The sequence below is a fragment of the Mytilus edulis genome, chromosome 4, assembly GCF_963676685.1.
Source record: "Mytilus edulis chromosome 4, xbMytEdul2.2, whole genome shotgun sequence".
NCBI classification, from domain to species: domain Eukaryota; kingdom Metazoa; phylum Mollusca; class Bivalvia; order Mytilida; family Mytilidae; genus Mytilus; species Mytilus edulis.
Window position 1 is genome coordinate 28611830 of NC_092347.1, and position 15095 is coordinate 28626924.

At 35.9% G+C, this 15095-nt stretch overlaps 1 protein-coding gene across 2 annotated transcripts in view; it reads right to left on the reverse strand.

The window, feature by feature from the left end:
- LOC139519344 (E3 SUMO-protein ligase ZBED1-like) overlaps positions 1-15095 on the reverse strand; it is a 35942-nt gene that overhangs the window by 3101 nt on the left and 17746 nt on the right. The gene's annotated exons all lie outside the window — the stretch shown is intronic.

Genomic DNA, 15095 nt, shown 5'->3' on the forward strand with positions numbered 1-15095 from the left:
ACGAGAGCTATTACTAATGTAACGGTGATGCTGAGATAATCTCCCTTTGCTAGAATATGGGATGACGCAAAATGAACTATATCACTGTGCAAGAACGGAATAGCAAAGTGAATATATAAATCAAACTGTATTGGGATGATTTGGTAAACGTTTATCCAACTTACTGGATATTTTATGAAAGATTTTGCCATTTGTATAGAGGAATTATACCTTTTCAAATAAACTTGGGAGAATAATACAATAATTATAGAATTTTTGGCAACTTAAACTAACAAATCTTGTCAAATATACATCAAATTCATAGTCTTAGAATGTAAATTTGTTGCGTGCAATTGTTAAATATTAAATGCGATGAGTGTCATTATAGCCTGAAATGAGATTTTGATTACAACGATTAAGAAAAAATGCCGATTAATTCAAACGCAATACTTCAAAATGCGAGTCTTAATTATTGTCGCAATAATAAAAACCTCGCATTAATTTCTGAATTTACAGACATCTGTACCGTCAGCGTACCGTGATCTGTTAAAGGTTTTTTTTTAATAGTTAATTCCGGTGTCACTTTGTCTCTTTTAGAGAGTTGTCTCATTGGCAATCATGCCATATCTTCTTTTTTTATATAATAAAACAAAAACCTGAACGACTTTTCATTATAAATTAAAATGCATCCTAGTCGTGATGAAAACAGAGTCAAATGAACAAATGGACTAGATGAAACTGAACGAAAAAAAGAAAGAAAACACCAATTTGATCTGATAGGGGTGAATTCTATTCTTTATTCAAACTCGAGTTTGGTTTGGAACCGCATCTATTGCGATTATTACTCAAGGACAGATATTACATATCTAAACTTCGATGCTCGAATTTGAAGTTACCTATTGAGACGGGTAGATGGGCGGGAATCGCGAGGGAAAATAGAATATGTACATTATGTAATGAGGGATGAAGGAATAGGAGATGAGTTTCATATATTGTTTACCTGTAAAAGTGCTGATGTTTCTGCTCTTAGATCAAAGTTTGTACCAAATTACTATGTAATGAATCCAAGCAAGAAGAAATTCACTGGCTTGTCTATGTGTAACGTACAAGTTCAAAGGAAATTATCCATTTTCGTGAAGAAAATCATAAAATACTTAATCTAATTATACCAATTGTCTTTTAAAATATACTATGTATTTGTGTTTCGTTTGTCCTGTCTCGCTATGTATTATCTTAATATGGTTGTATATATTATTGTCCTCTTGTACACAAGTATGTGTCTAAGGTTATGAATAAAATCTTGAAATCTTGATACGAGAAAAGATTATATTTGCTTCGGCTTTTTCCATTTGCGCCAATCTGCACTTAATTAGCGCCTATTTTTTTTTTATTTCTTTGCGCCAAATTTATTTTCTTCATTTGCACAAATTAACAGGTAAACACAAGTCATGAGGCATATAAGATGTATAGAATTTATTTATATAATAACAAAAATATTCCTTCTGGCCTTTTGTCACCTGCCACTTGCTCACACGTGACGGGGAGGAGGAGGGGGATTGAAAGCAGGATAAGTTTATTGCAAGTGTACATCACACTTGAAGTAGCACTTTATAAAATAAGACTGTAACAGTTTGACATAAAAAGCACATTTGCATATGCACAAATCTTTTTTAACTGAGTATTGTCATGCAACACTTCTGTTGAACTGCAACCTTGTGATATCTTCCCTACAATAAAGCATCCCCTTTTTTATCAAAATTTTTATAAGTTAATAATAAAAGCCTGTTTTTTTCTTTATGGCATCGGTTCCATATATGAAAGTAAATGTTCGGGTACCGGAAGTGTGATTAAATGATGATACCCATGAGCTCAACATGTGTCTATACACACATTTATCTATATTGTAGCTTGTGTTCATTGAATTGCTGCGTTTGGTTAAACAAGTTTAATTTTATCATCTAAATTTATCAGACCTAACCTTTCGAATCAATTTTGCGCAAATGAAAAAAAATATGCTTTTTCAAAATTGGCGTAATTGTCATACGTACATTCACCGATCACATATTACTGGTTAGATTAAAAAATAATATATTATTTAGATTAAGAAGTACTTTAAGAAATTGATTGATTGTTGTTTGCCATCAGTACAGCCGCAAATATTTCAGACAAGTTCAGAGAGAAAACTAAATAATGAATACAATAGGGAATGTTACTGTTCAAATAAATGTCATCGGTCATTCAGAGTGAAGTATAGATACGAAACTTTGGACTGTCGATTGAAAATAGTTTGTTTTGATAACAACCGCCGGTAGGTATAGACAAATACGGTTGATAGACGGTATATAGGAGCACTAAATTCTATGTTAACCACCGACAGTAGGTATAAAGAAATACTATTGAAAGACGGTATATAAAGGAGCACTATATTTTACGTTAACCACCGACGGTAGGTATAAAGAAATACTGTTAATAGACGGTATATAGGAGCACTATATTGTATGTTAACCACCGACGGTAGGTAAATTCAGATACTTTTGACAGACGGTATATATGAGCACTATATACGGACTATATAATATGTTATATTGACCATCGACGGTAGGTATAACTGAAAACTGTTGATAGACGGTTTATAGGAGCACTTTATTGTATGTTAACCACCGACAGTATGTATAGACACATAATTTTAATAGATAGCACTATATTTTACGTTAACCACCGACGGTAGGTATAGACAAATACTTTTGATATACGGTATATAGGAGTACTGTATTGTTTGTTAACCACCAATGGTAGGTATAAACAGGTACTGTTGATATACGGTATATAGGAGTACTATATGTCATGTTAACCACCGACGGTAGGTATAGACTAAATACTGTTGATAGACAGTATATAGGAGGACTATATTGCATGTTAACCACCGACGATAGGTATAGACAATGTCTATACCTATCGTCGGTGGTTAGTCACAAATACTGTTGATATACGGTATATAGGTGCACTGTATTGCATGTTAACCACCGACGGTGGGTATAGAAACAGGTTAGAAACATAGTGTTGATAGACGGTATATAGGAGCACTATATTGCATGTTAACCACAGATGGTAGGTTTAGAAAAATACTGATAATAGACGGTATAGAGGTGCACTGTATTATATGTTAACCACCGACGGTAGGTAGAGAAAAATAGTATTGATAGACGGTATATAGGAGTACTGTAATGCTTGTTAACCACCGATGGTAGGTATAGACAGGTACTGTTGATATACGGTATATAGGAGTACTGTATGGCATGTTAACCACCGACGGTAGGTACAGACAAATACGGTTGATAGACGATATATAGGAGAACTGTATGGCATGTTAACCACCAACGGTAGGTATAAACAAATACTGTTGATAGACAGTATATAGGAGGACTATGTTGCATGTTAACCACCGACGGTAGGTATAGACAAATACTGTTGATAGACGGTATCTAGGAGCTCTATATTGTATGTTAACTACCAACAGTAGGTATAAACTAAAACTCTTGATAGACTATATATAGGAGCACTATATTGTATGTTAACTACCAACAGTAGGTATAGACTAAAACTCTTGATAGACGGTATATAGGAGCACTATATTGTATGTTAACCACCGACGGTAGGTATAGACAAATACTGTTGATAGACGGTATATACACATGTAGGAGCACTATATTGTATGTTAACTACCGACAGTAGGTATAGACAAATACTGTTGATAGAAGGTATATAGGAGCACTAAATTGTGTGATAACTACCAACAGTAGGTAAAGACTAAAACTCTTGATAGACGGTATATGTAATAGCACTATATCGTATGATAATCACCGACGGTAGGTATAGACAAATACTGGTGATAGACGGTATATAGGAGCACTATATTGAATGTTAACTACCGACAGTAGGTATAGACAAATACTGGTGATAGACGGTATATAGGAGCACTATATTGTATGTTAACCACCGACGGTAGGTATAGACAAATACTGCTGATAGACGGTATATAGGAGCACTATATTGTATGTTAACCACCGACGGTAGGTATAGACAAATACTGTTGATAGACGGTATATAGGGCACTATATTGTATGTTACCTTCCGACAGTAGGTATAGACAAATACTGTTGATAGACGGTATATAGGAACACTATATTGTATGTTAACTACCGACAGTAGGTATAGACAAATACTGGTGATAGACAGTATATAGGAGCACTATATTGTATGTTAACTACCGACACAAGGTATAGACAAATACTGTTAATAGACTGTATATAAGAGCACTATATTGTACGTTAACTACCGACAGTAGGTATCGACAAATACTGTTGATAGACGGTATATAGGAGCACTATATTGTATGTTAACCACCGACGGTAGGTATAGACAAATACTGTTGATAGACGGTATATAGGAGCACTATATTGTATGTTAACTACAGACAGTAGGTATAGACTAATACTGTTGATAGACGGTATATAGGAGCACTAAATTGTACGTTAACTACCAACAGTAGGTATAGACTAAAACTCTTGATAAACGGTATATAGGAGCACTATATTGTATGTTAACCACCGACGGTAGGTATAAACAAATACTGTTGATATACGGTATATAGGAGCACTATATTGTACGTTAACTACCGACAGTAGGTATAGACACATACTGTTGATAGACGGTATATAGGAGCACTATATTGTATGTTAACTACCAACAGTAGGTATAGACTAAAACTCTTGATAGACGGTATATGTAATAGCACTATATCGTATGTTAATCATCGACGGTAGGTATAGACAAATACTGTTGATAGACGGTATATAGGAGCACTATATCGCATGTTAACTACCGACGGTAGGTTTAGAAAAAAAACATAATAATAGACGGTATATAGGAGCATTTTATTGCATGTTAATCACCGACGGTAGGTATAGATAGATTATGTTGATAGACGGTATATAGGAGCACTACATTGCATGTTAATCATCGACGGTAGGTATAGACAACTGTCAATAGACTGTGTAATGGAGCACTGTATTGTATGTTAACCACCGACGGTAGGCACATACAAATACTGTTGATATACGGTGTATAGGAGCACTATACTGTATGTTAACTACCGACAGTAGGTATAGACAAATACTGTTGATAGACGGTATATAGGAGCTCTATATTGTATGTTAACTACCGACGGTAGGTATAGACACATACTGTTGATAGACGGTATATAGGAGCACTGTATTGTATGTTAACTACCAACAGTAGGTATTAGACTAATACTGTTGATAGACGGTATATAGGAGCACTATATTGTATGTTAATTACCGACAGTAGGTATAGACAAATACTGCTGATAGACGGTATATAGGAGCACTATATTGTATGTTAACCACCGACGGTAGGTATAGCCAAATACTGTTGATAGACGGTATATAGGAGCACTATATTGTATGTTAACTACCAACAGTAGGTAAAGACTAAAACTCTTGATAGACGGTATATGTAATAGCACTATATCGTAGGTTAATCACCGACGGTAGGTATAGACAAATACTGGTGATAGACGGTATATAGGAGCACTATATTGTATGTTAACTACCGACAGTAGGTATTAGACAAATACTGTTGATAGACGGTATATAGGAGCACTATATTGTATGTTAACTACCGACAGTAGGTATAGACAAATACTGTTGATAGACGGTATATAGGAGCACTATATTGTATGTTAACCACCGACGGTAGGTATAGCCAAATACTGTTGATATACGGTAAATAGGAGTACTGTATTGCATGTTAACCACCGACGGTAAGTATAGATAAATACTGTTGGTAGACGGTATATAGGAGCACTATATCGCATGTTAACTACCGACGGTAGGTTTAGAAAGATACTGTTAATAGACGGTATATAGGAGCATTATATTGCATGTTAACCACCAACGGTAGGTATAGACAAATACTGTTGATAGACGGTGTACAGGAGTACTAATTCGTATGTTAACCACCGACGGTAGGTATAGACAAATACTGTTGATATACGGTGAATAGGAGTACTGTATTGCATGTTAACCACCGACGGTAGGTATAAATAGAATGAAATTCAAAACAGTGTGGCTGTGGCCATTGATTGACACATTAAATTCATCCATTGACTGGGACAATATACATGAACGTTTGTCTGTAACGACCACTGTTCACGACGTACCTACGATAGACATTTAAACTGTGGGGTCACCAAAGGTTTCTTAACGCCTTTAATTATAAAATAATTCAAAGAATTAATCAGGAATAACCTTTATGTTTTGATTTATATAATTGATATAAATCAAAACATCGTGTTATTTCTGATTAGTTTTTCGAATTACTTTATTAAGTTGTTGAGAACCTTTGGTGACCCCATAGTTTAAAAGTCTTTAAAAAGTACATAGTGAGCAGTGGTAGTTACATACAAACGTTCACCTTAATTGTCCCAGTCAATGGCTGAATTTAATGTGTCAATCAATGGCCACAGCCACACTATTTTGAATTTCATTATAAATACTGTTGGTAGACGGTATATAGGAGCACTATATCGCATGTTAACTACCGACAGTAGGTTTAGAAAAATACTGATAATAGACGGTATATAGGAGCATTATATTGCATGTTAACTACCGACAGTAGGTATAGACAAATAATGTTGATAGACGGTATATAGGAGCACTATATTGTATGTTAACTACCAACAGTAGGTATAGATTAAACTCTTGATAGACGGTATATATAATAGCACTATATCGTATGTTAATCACCGACGGTAGGTATAGACAAATACTGGTGATAGACGGTATATAGGAGCACTATATTGTATGTTAACCACCGACGGTAGGTACAGACAAATACTGTTGATATACGGTGTATAGGAGCACTATACTGTATGTTAACTACCGACAGTAGGTATAGACAAATACTGTTGATAGACGGTATATAGGAGCACTATATTGTATGTTAACCACCGACGGTAGGTATAGACAAATACTGTTGATATACGGTAAATTGGAGTACTGTATTGCATGTTAACCACCGACGGTAGGTATAGATAAATACTGTTGGTAGACGATATATAGGAGCACTGTATTGTTATTGGTTGCTGTCTTTGATATTGATTTTACGTTTATCGTTTCAGCATTAATCGGGCTGTTAGTTTTCGTTTTTCGTCACATCTAGTCAGGAATGGGTTTTAATAGCATTTTACATGAATACATATGTGTAACTCATGGCTGATTCACATTCGTTTGTCTTTGGTGGATAAGTTTCCCATTGGCAATATTACCACATATCTTCTGAATTTTCATTGCATCATCTAAACATGTAAAATTCGTATATAGAAAATATATACGTATAGATAATATATATATAATATAAAAAAGTAGATGTTGTATGATTGCCAATGAGACAACAGTAGTGTTTGTGGGACAGAATGACCCCCATTAAGGTGGACGTCGGACGCTGACGCCATATTCGAAAGTTGGCGCAGACGCCGACGCCATATTTAGGCCTTAAAGCGGACGCCATAGTCGACCCTGAAATCAAGACGCAAACATCGGGTTGGACCATGTTACTCGGACATCGAGACGCCGACGCCATATTTGGGCTTAAATCCTGGACGCTATATCTTAATGGTTGACCAGGCTACCCTCCAGGGTGGATACTTTTAGTGACCCTAGAAAGAGTTTTTCAAGACTTGAGACCTGCTATACATCCATGTAGGTGTTTTAAGATTTTTTTTTCTTTTCTTCTGTTTTTTTTTCTTTCTTTTTTCATTATTTTTTTTTTGTATCATTATTTTTCATTTAACCAAATAAAACTACGAGTTTACTGTCATTCTGAATCGTGTCAGTGGATGAAAAGTTGTTGATAATGTCCTTCATCTCGAGTCCCGACATCTCAATTTGACGTAATAAATGCAATACAGGCCACATGTATCTGAATCATTGGGTTGGATTTGATTGCAAACCACACAGTATTTCGGTCCATTGACGATGAGTACATTTCTGAAATAGCGTTGGTACTTTTCCGGTTATCGTCCTAAGGAGTCGAAAAATTCTGATGGACCCGATGCGGGGAAATGAAATGCAACCCAATGACTCCCCTTTTGATCACAGTTGTCCCTATTGACCACAAACCTTCTACGCCTGTCGCTCACATATCTAGGCAAGTCTTCTGCACAGCAAACGGTCACGGGCAATCCACTCAAAGCATCCTCTACATCTGTCCCGGTCATCGTTAAGGGCATTGCCGTTTTTATTTTATTCATCTTCTGACGAACTATGTGTTGTCTCGTCGGCAATATCTTCGTCTGATGAGACCGAACTATCGTCTTCAAAAGTATTCGAGAGACGGTCGTCATCCCTCTGTCCGTCTGGTGTCTCTCCTTGACCGACCTGTAAGACCTCTGTGTGCAATCTGGAGGCTTCTGGGGTTCTAGCTTTTAGGTCAACAAGAAAGTACCCGAAAGGTGTCCTCTTTGCCTCTTCAAATTTCCGGAGAAAGAAGTCCCCTCGAGAAGGATACATCTGTCGGCCAAGAGTCACGATGGGCTGTCGATCAATGGGGTTATTAAAGAGAATGAGATAATGACAGTTTCGTCTCTGGGTGGGGTCTTTGCCAAAGTATAAATTCTGATGAAAAACGACGACCGACAAATTCCTATGGTGACACCCTACCGTAAACAAATCATTTATTCTGGAGTCTTTGTCCGATGTCGACATGAGGTCATCTAATAGGATCATGTTTCGAATGTTGGGATCGAAAAAATCGTCCCTTTCGAGATCAAAAGGAATTCCACGAATGAATTCAACGCGTGGAAGCACTGCATGTTCGTTGTATTTCCTCGTAAAGAGGTTGCCACCTTTTATACAACCAAACGATCCTGTCTGGACTAGGACTTCACAGTTTTTTTATGTGTTGGAACAAATAAAATAAAATAAGTTTATCGCAGGAGGTTGGACCGGACACAATCATGGTGAAAGGGTGTCTAAACACGAAAGCCTTCTGCTGCTGCTTTTGCTGCTGCTGCTTCTTTTTCTGCTGCTGCTGTTGCTGCTTTTGCTGCTGCTAGGTAACACCTGGGTGGTATAGTGGCTCATCGGAAGAATGCTTACTTCTTATATGTCTTTGAAGATCGTGCGGCCACACATACACTTAACAGCAAATATTGCAATTAAACATACTCGTAATTTCCTAAATGACAGTGAGTAGTTTCCTCTTATAGATTTACTTCACTTCCTTCGAAAATATAGCAAGAGAAATACATCGTCATCTTTTAGACGACATATTTGAAGATGATCGTATCTCAAAACAAATTCGATGTGATACAATTCATTCCTGGTTACCGTGAAATAGACTGGTTTCCCAAACGTCACGTCCGGGATATCTTCATTTAATCGTATCGACTGGAGAATATGGAGAGATTTTCCCTAACGTACGACTGGTGCACGAAATCGGAACAGAAGTACATACGTCTCGTTTAGGCTTCTAATTCCTGTATGAACGACACCTTCAATGAACATTCCCACGATCCATCCAACGTATAGCGTTTTGCAAGGCGCACTTTGAAATTGCCACGTACGTTATTTTCAAACGATGGATGAAAGCGAGTTTTCGCTATTAATAAATAAACAAAACTCGTCCATAGTGTTAATCCAGTGAAACCTTTAGTATCTCTCTTACAGCTTTGTTATACTCAAAGCCGTATTTAAGGAAATAAACGGAAATAGTAATTGATTGCTTAACGTCCAGTGGCAAATCATTCATGAATGTTTAGAACACGTTACCATAAATACAATAGGTATGGGTCTTGTAAAAGAGGCCACCCCGCGGGATAAAGGGTATATTGGATAGGAACATAAATTTTGCCTTGCAATAGGCTAAAATGTGTTGTGTATAACTATATAAGTACAGTAGACTAATTTATCTTCTATACGGTTGAAATAATTATTATAGTCAATACAATTTTTTGTGTTTCTGTTCTGGTATTGAACTTTTAACTCTTGAAAATTCCGATATACAGTTTCTTTTATCTACAAGTTTTTCAAATATAGAACAACAACTGTAAAATATTTTGGTTTCTTCGTTCCATATGTCTTTGATATATTTTATGTTACTTTTTAGAAAGGAAGAAAAAAACAATGGTTTATTTTGAAAAGAAATTTTTGAATTACCAAATAGTCTCATATTAAGAACCTCGTTCTTAGTTTTGGGATTATCTCCCATTTTTAGAAAATTAGACCATGTATAAATCATTTTCTGACAGTAACATTTATATTCCTTTTTCTTAATTTAAAGTCTTCTTAGACAGGCGATTTCCTTCGTGTGTATCGCCAATTAATATATTTTACACAGAAGCAAAAGAATTAGTTTCGGCAACATGGTTAATCGAAGTGTAAAACCTAAGATTTTCATCCCTAGGTTTACATTTCTATAAACCAGGTTGGCGAAACTATTTCCGTTGCATCTGTGTAAAATGTATCCAGGTACACACACTAATGATATTCACCGCTTAAAAAAACTTTGGTAGAAACTAAAAAATAAAAATATTTCGGTCAAGAAATATGAGAATTAGACATATTTCCCCCCGGAGAGTTTCGGTGTGTAAACTGGGTCGCTGGCTAATAAACCCACCCATTTACATGACAAAAATTTCTAGGTATAGTGTAAAATGCGTTAAAACTAAATTGATTGCGGTCAAGTTTGTTTCACTTTGTCAAAAAGGTTTTAATGAAGAAGATTTTTGTAAAAGTAATAAACAGCGATGGGTGCAGAGTGAGGAAGAAAGCTCTCTTAATTCTGTGTGCCATGTGAGCTAAAAATCTGTGATAATGAATTTTAATCTGAAATTACCAATTACAATAAAAACTGTGATAACGAATTCCACAAATTCGTTATCACAAATTTAATCAGTTTAAACAAATTCTACAATTCGTTATAACGATAAAATCGTTATAACGAATTTATCGTTATCACAAATTACAAAAAATTGTGATAAGGAATTTAATTCTTAATAACGAATTACAAGATCTGTTATAACGATTTTCACCAATTCATTATCACAAATTTAATCTGTTAAAACGAATTATAAAATTCGAGATAACAATTTAAATTCGTGATTTCGAATTCAAATAATTTTATACTTTTGGGAGGTCCTAAATGGGCTTCCGTAGAAAGCAATAATACTGAATGTTTCACGATTGTCATGTTAATAAGATAAGAAATCCAAAAATTAAAAAGATAAAGACAAATATTTTATGTATTGATATCAAACATTTTAATCCAATTCTCTTTACACGGGAATAGTTCCGCCTACTGCATTGATTGACAGTTTTTCTGATTAATATAAATAGTATTTCTTGGAGAATTCTTACAGTTGTTATAAACATGTATCAGTAGTTAATTATTTAAGAGGTAGAAGATTCTTTTCAGAATTATCACAGACTTATTACCTAGGGGTTGGGTAAGCGTTTATCAAAGACAAATTCTCGTCCATTTTCGAGAATATACCGTCCACTTTTAAGGGTATGACTTCACTTTAAAGGGTAGTCTGATGCAACATTAAGGTATAGCGTCCAAGTTTAAAGCCCAAATATGGCGTCGGTGTCTCGATGTCCGAATCATACGGTCCAACCTCAAATTCGCGTCCCGATTTCATGGTCGACCATGGCGTCCGCGTTAAGGCCCAAATATGGCGTCGGCATTCACACCCAGGTCCAAATATAGCGTCAGCGTCCGACGTCCACCTTTATGGGTTCATTCTGTCCCACAAACACTACTGATAACTCTCCACAAGAGACCAAAATGGCACAGAAATTAACAACTATAGGTCACCGTACGGCCTTCAACAATGAGCACAGCCCATACCGCATAGTCACCTATAACAAGTCCCGAAATGACAATGTGAAACAATTTAAACGAAAAATCTAACGACCTAATTTATATACAAAAAATGAACGAAAAACAAATATGTAACATATAAACAAACGACAACCACTGAATTACAGTCTCCTAACTTGGGACAGGCACATACATAGAGAATGTGGCGGGGTTAAACATGTTAGCGGGATCCCAAACCTCCAATAACCTGGGACTTTGGTGTAACAGTACAACATAAGAACGAACTATAAAAATCAGTTGAAAATGGCTTACTCATCAGATGGAAAAAAATACAAATATATAAGATCCATACAATACATACAGACCATATATCGAAACCAATATATACTAAGCATTCAGCCAATCAAACAAAATGCATCTTAGAACCAAAGATCATTTTCACACTGTATATGGGTTAGAGATCTTAAAACAGAGTTTTTTTGGACACTGTATATGGGTCAGAGATACAGTTTGTATACAGACTGTATCTAAAAATTAGACCCATAGATAAAGCATACAGAAAATGCATACAGACTGTATATAAGAGCCACAGGCAGTGCACACACTTTATCTTGCAGTAACAGGCAAAACATACAGACTTTTATTTCAACTTGGAACAACTTACAATGCATACATACTGTGTCTCTGATCCATAGACAGTGTTAACCGACTAAATCTAAGATATACCGACAATAGAAGTATCTTAGACTCATAGTCAAAGCATATAAACAATGTATAAAGACTAAGAACGACGTACAATACATAAATTTAATTTAAAACAAAGAAAATGCATACAGACTGTATCTGGGAAGCACAGACAATGCATTGACTGTGTGTAATCAAAGAACCTTTGTGAGCACGCTCACATACTTCACAGCCCGACATTGTCACTAAGCAAACAAAATTTCAACAGATTATTTAGTTCAAACACGCATGAAATTCTGTTGTGTAATTTCAGAAGAGAAGTACATTTAGGCCGAAATTCTAAGTTCAGAAGGCATAGTTCCTAATTCCTAACAAGAGTACACACGTTGAAATTTCTCGCCTTATTTATGTTGATAGACCTAAATATAAAGTTTTACTACAATTATCACATAAACTTATTAATAACATGACCAAAGAAAATGAGATCAAGGTCATATGACCAAAATGAGGAATACATTTACACCTTACAATCATTCAATACAAATCAGGTCAAGGTCAGATGACACTTGGCACAAAAACTAAACACTGAACAATGAACCTCGAAAATGAGGTCAAGGTCAAATGAGACTTGCGAGACTGACATCATAAGATATTTCCAGACACCAAATAAAGTTGACCTATTGCATATAGTATTAGAAAAAACGAACAAAACTCAAAAGCTTAACTTTGACCATTGAACCAAGGAAATGAGGTCAAGATCAGATGACACCTGCCAGTTGGACATGTACACCTTACAATCCTTCCATACACCAAATATACGTATACAAGACATATTTCATATAGTTTCTGAGATATAGACTTGACCACCAAAAACTTAACCCTTTTCACTGATCCATGAAATGATGGCGAGGTCAAGTGAAAACTGTCTGATGGGCATGCTGACCAAGGTACGCAAATACTAAACATAGTTACCCATAATATGAGAGAAATTACAAAAACTCTTAACTTTTTTTCAAGTAGTCACTGAACCATGAAAATGAGTTCAAGGACAATGGACATGTGACAGACGGAAACTTCCAAACTTAAGGCATCTGTATTTAAAGTATGGAGCATCGAGGTCGTTCGCCGTCTAAAATATCAAGCTTTTAAGAAGTGAACTAACGCTGTCGCCGTCGCCGCCGGATCACCATTTCTATGTCGAGCTTTCTGCGACAAAAGTCGCAGGCTCGACAAAAACAAGAATGTGTCCATCGTACACCGTTCCCCACTTGCCCTATCATTTTCTTTGTTCAGTGGACCGTGAAATAGGGGGGAAAAAAACCTTCTTTGGCATTAAGCTTAGAAAAAAACATATTATTGGAAACATATGTACTAAGTTTCAAGTTTATTGGACCTGCCTTCAACAAAAACTACCTTGACCAAAACATTTAACCTGAAGCGAGAAAACGGACGAAGGAGCAGACGCATAGACCGGAAAACTAATGCCCATTTACTATCGTAGGTGGGGCATAAAAAAATTAATCATGATTTTCTGCCAATATGCACATTTACATAGCATGTCCTAACTATCTAAAAAATTCATGAAACTCTGTTGTGGTCTTTAGACAGATTTTATGACAAACTGTTGTAGGAGTATATAGAAAATCAATGAATTGAAAATTTCATAATTTCCTCATTATCTACAAAGATTTATAAAACTCTGTTATGTGGTTTCAGAGGAGTTGCAATAACGAGAACAGGACTGACAGACCGATGGATCAAAAACATTGTACCATAAAGAACTTTGTTTGGTTTGGTATAATAAAGGCTCTGCTAAATAATGTAAGGCTGAGATAAATTAGTCATTTGGTCACACCAGTTTTTTGGCGAGGTTCGTTTTGTTCAGTCTGTGATGTTCTTTGTTGTGTTTTGCATTCTGTTGTTTGTTTTTTAATCTTTTTCTTTTTTTTTGCCGTGGTTTTGTCAGTTTATTATTGACTTATGTGTTTGAATAAGCCTTTAGTATCTTTCGCCTCTCTCTTCGGTCAATTTGATTATGTGGGACATACAGATTTAGACCCAAACTTGTCTCTGATTGTTTCGTGATTATTGCAGATGTAAATCATACTATAAAATTGAGTATGTAAATGGGGAATGTGTCAAGGAGACAACAACCCGACCATAGAGCAGACAATAGCCGAAGGCCACCGATAGATCTTCAATGTAGCGAGAAACTCCCACACACGGAGGTGTCCGTCAGCTGGCCCCTAAACAAATATGTATACTAGTTCAGTGATAATGGACGTCATACTAAGCTCCGAATTATACACAAGAAACTAAAATTATAAATCATACAAGACTAACAAAGGTCAGAGGCTCCTAACTTGGGACAGGCGCAAAATTGCGGCGGGATTAAACATGTTTTTGAGATCTCAACCCTCCCCTATACCTGTAGCCAATGTAGAAAAAACAAACGCGAAACAATACGCACAGTAAAACTCAGTTTAAGAGAACTCCGAGTCCGATGTCAGAATATGAAACAAAAGAAA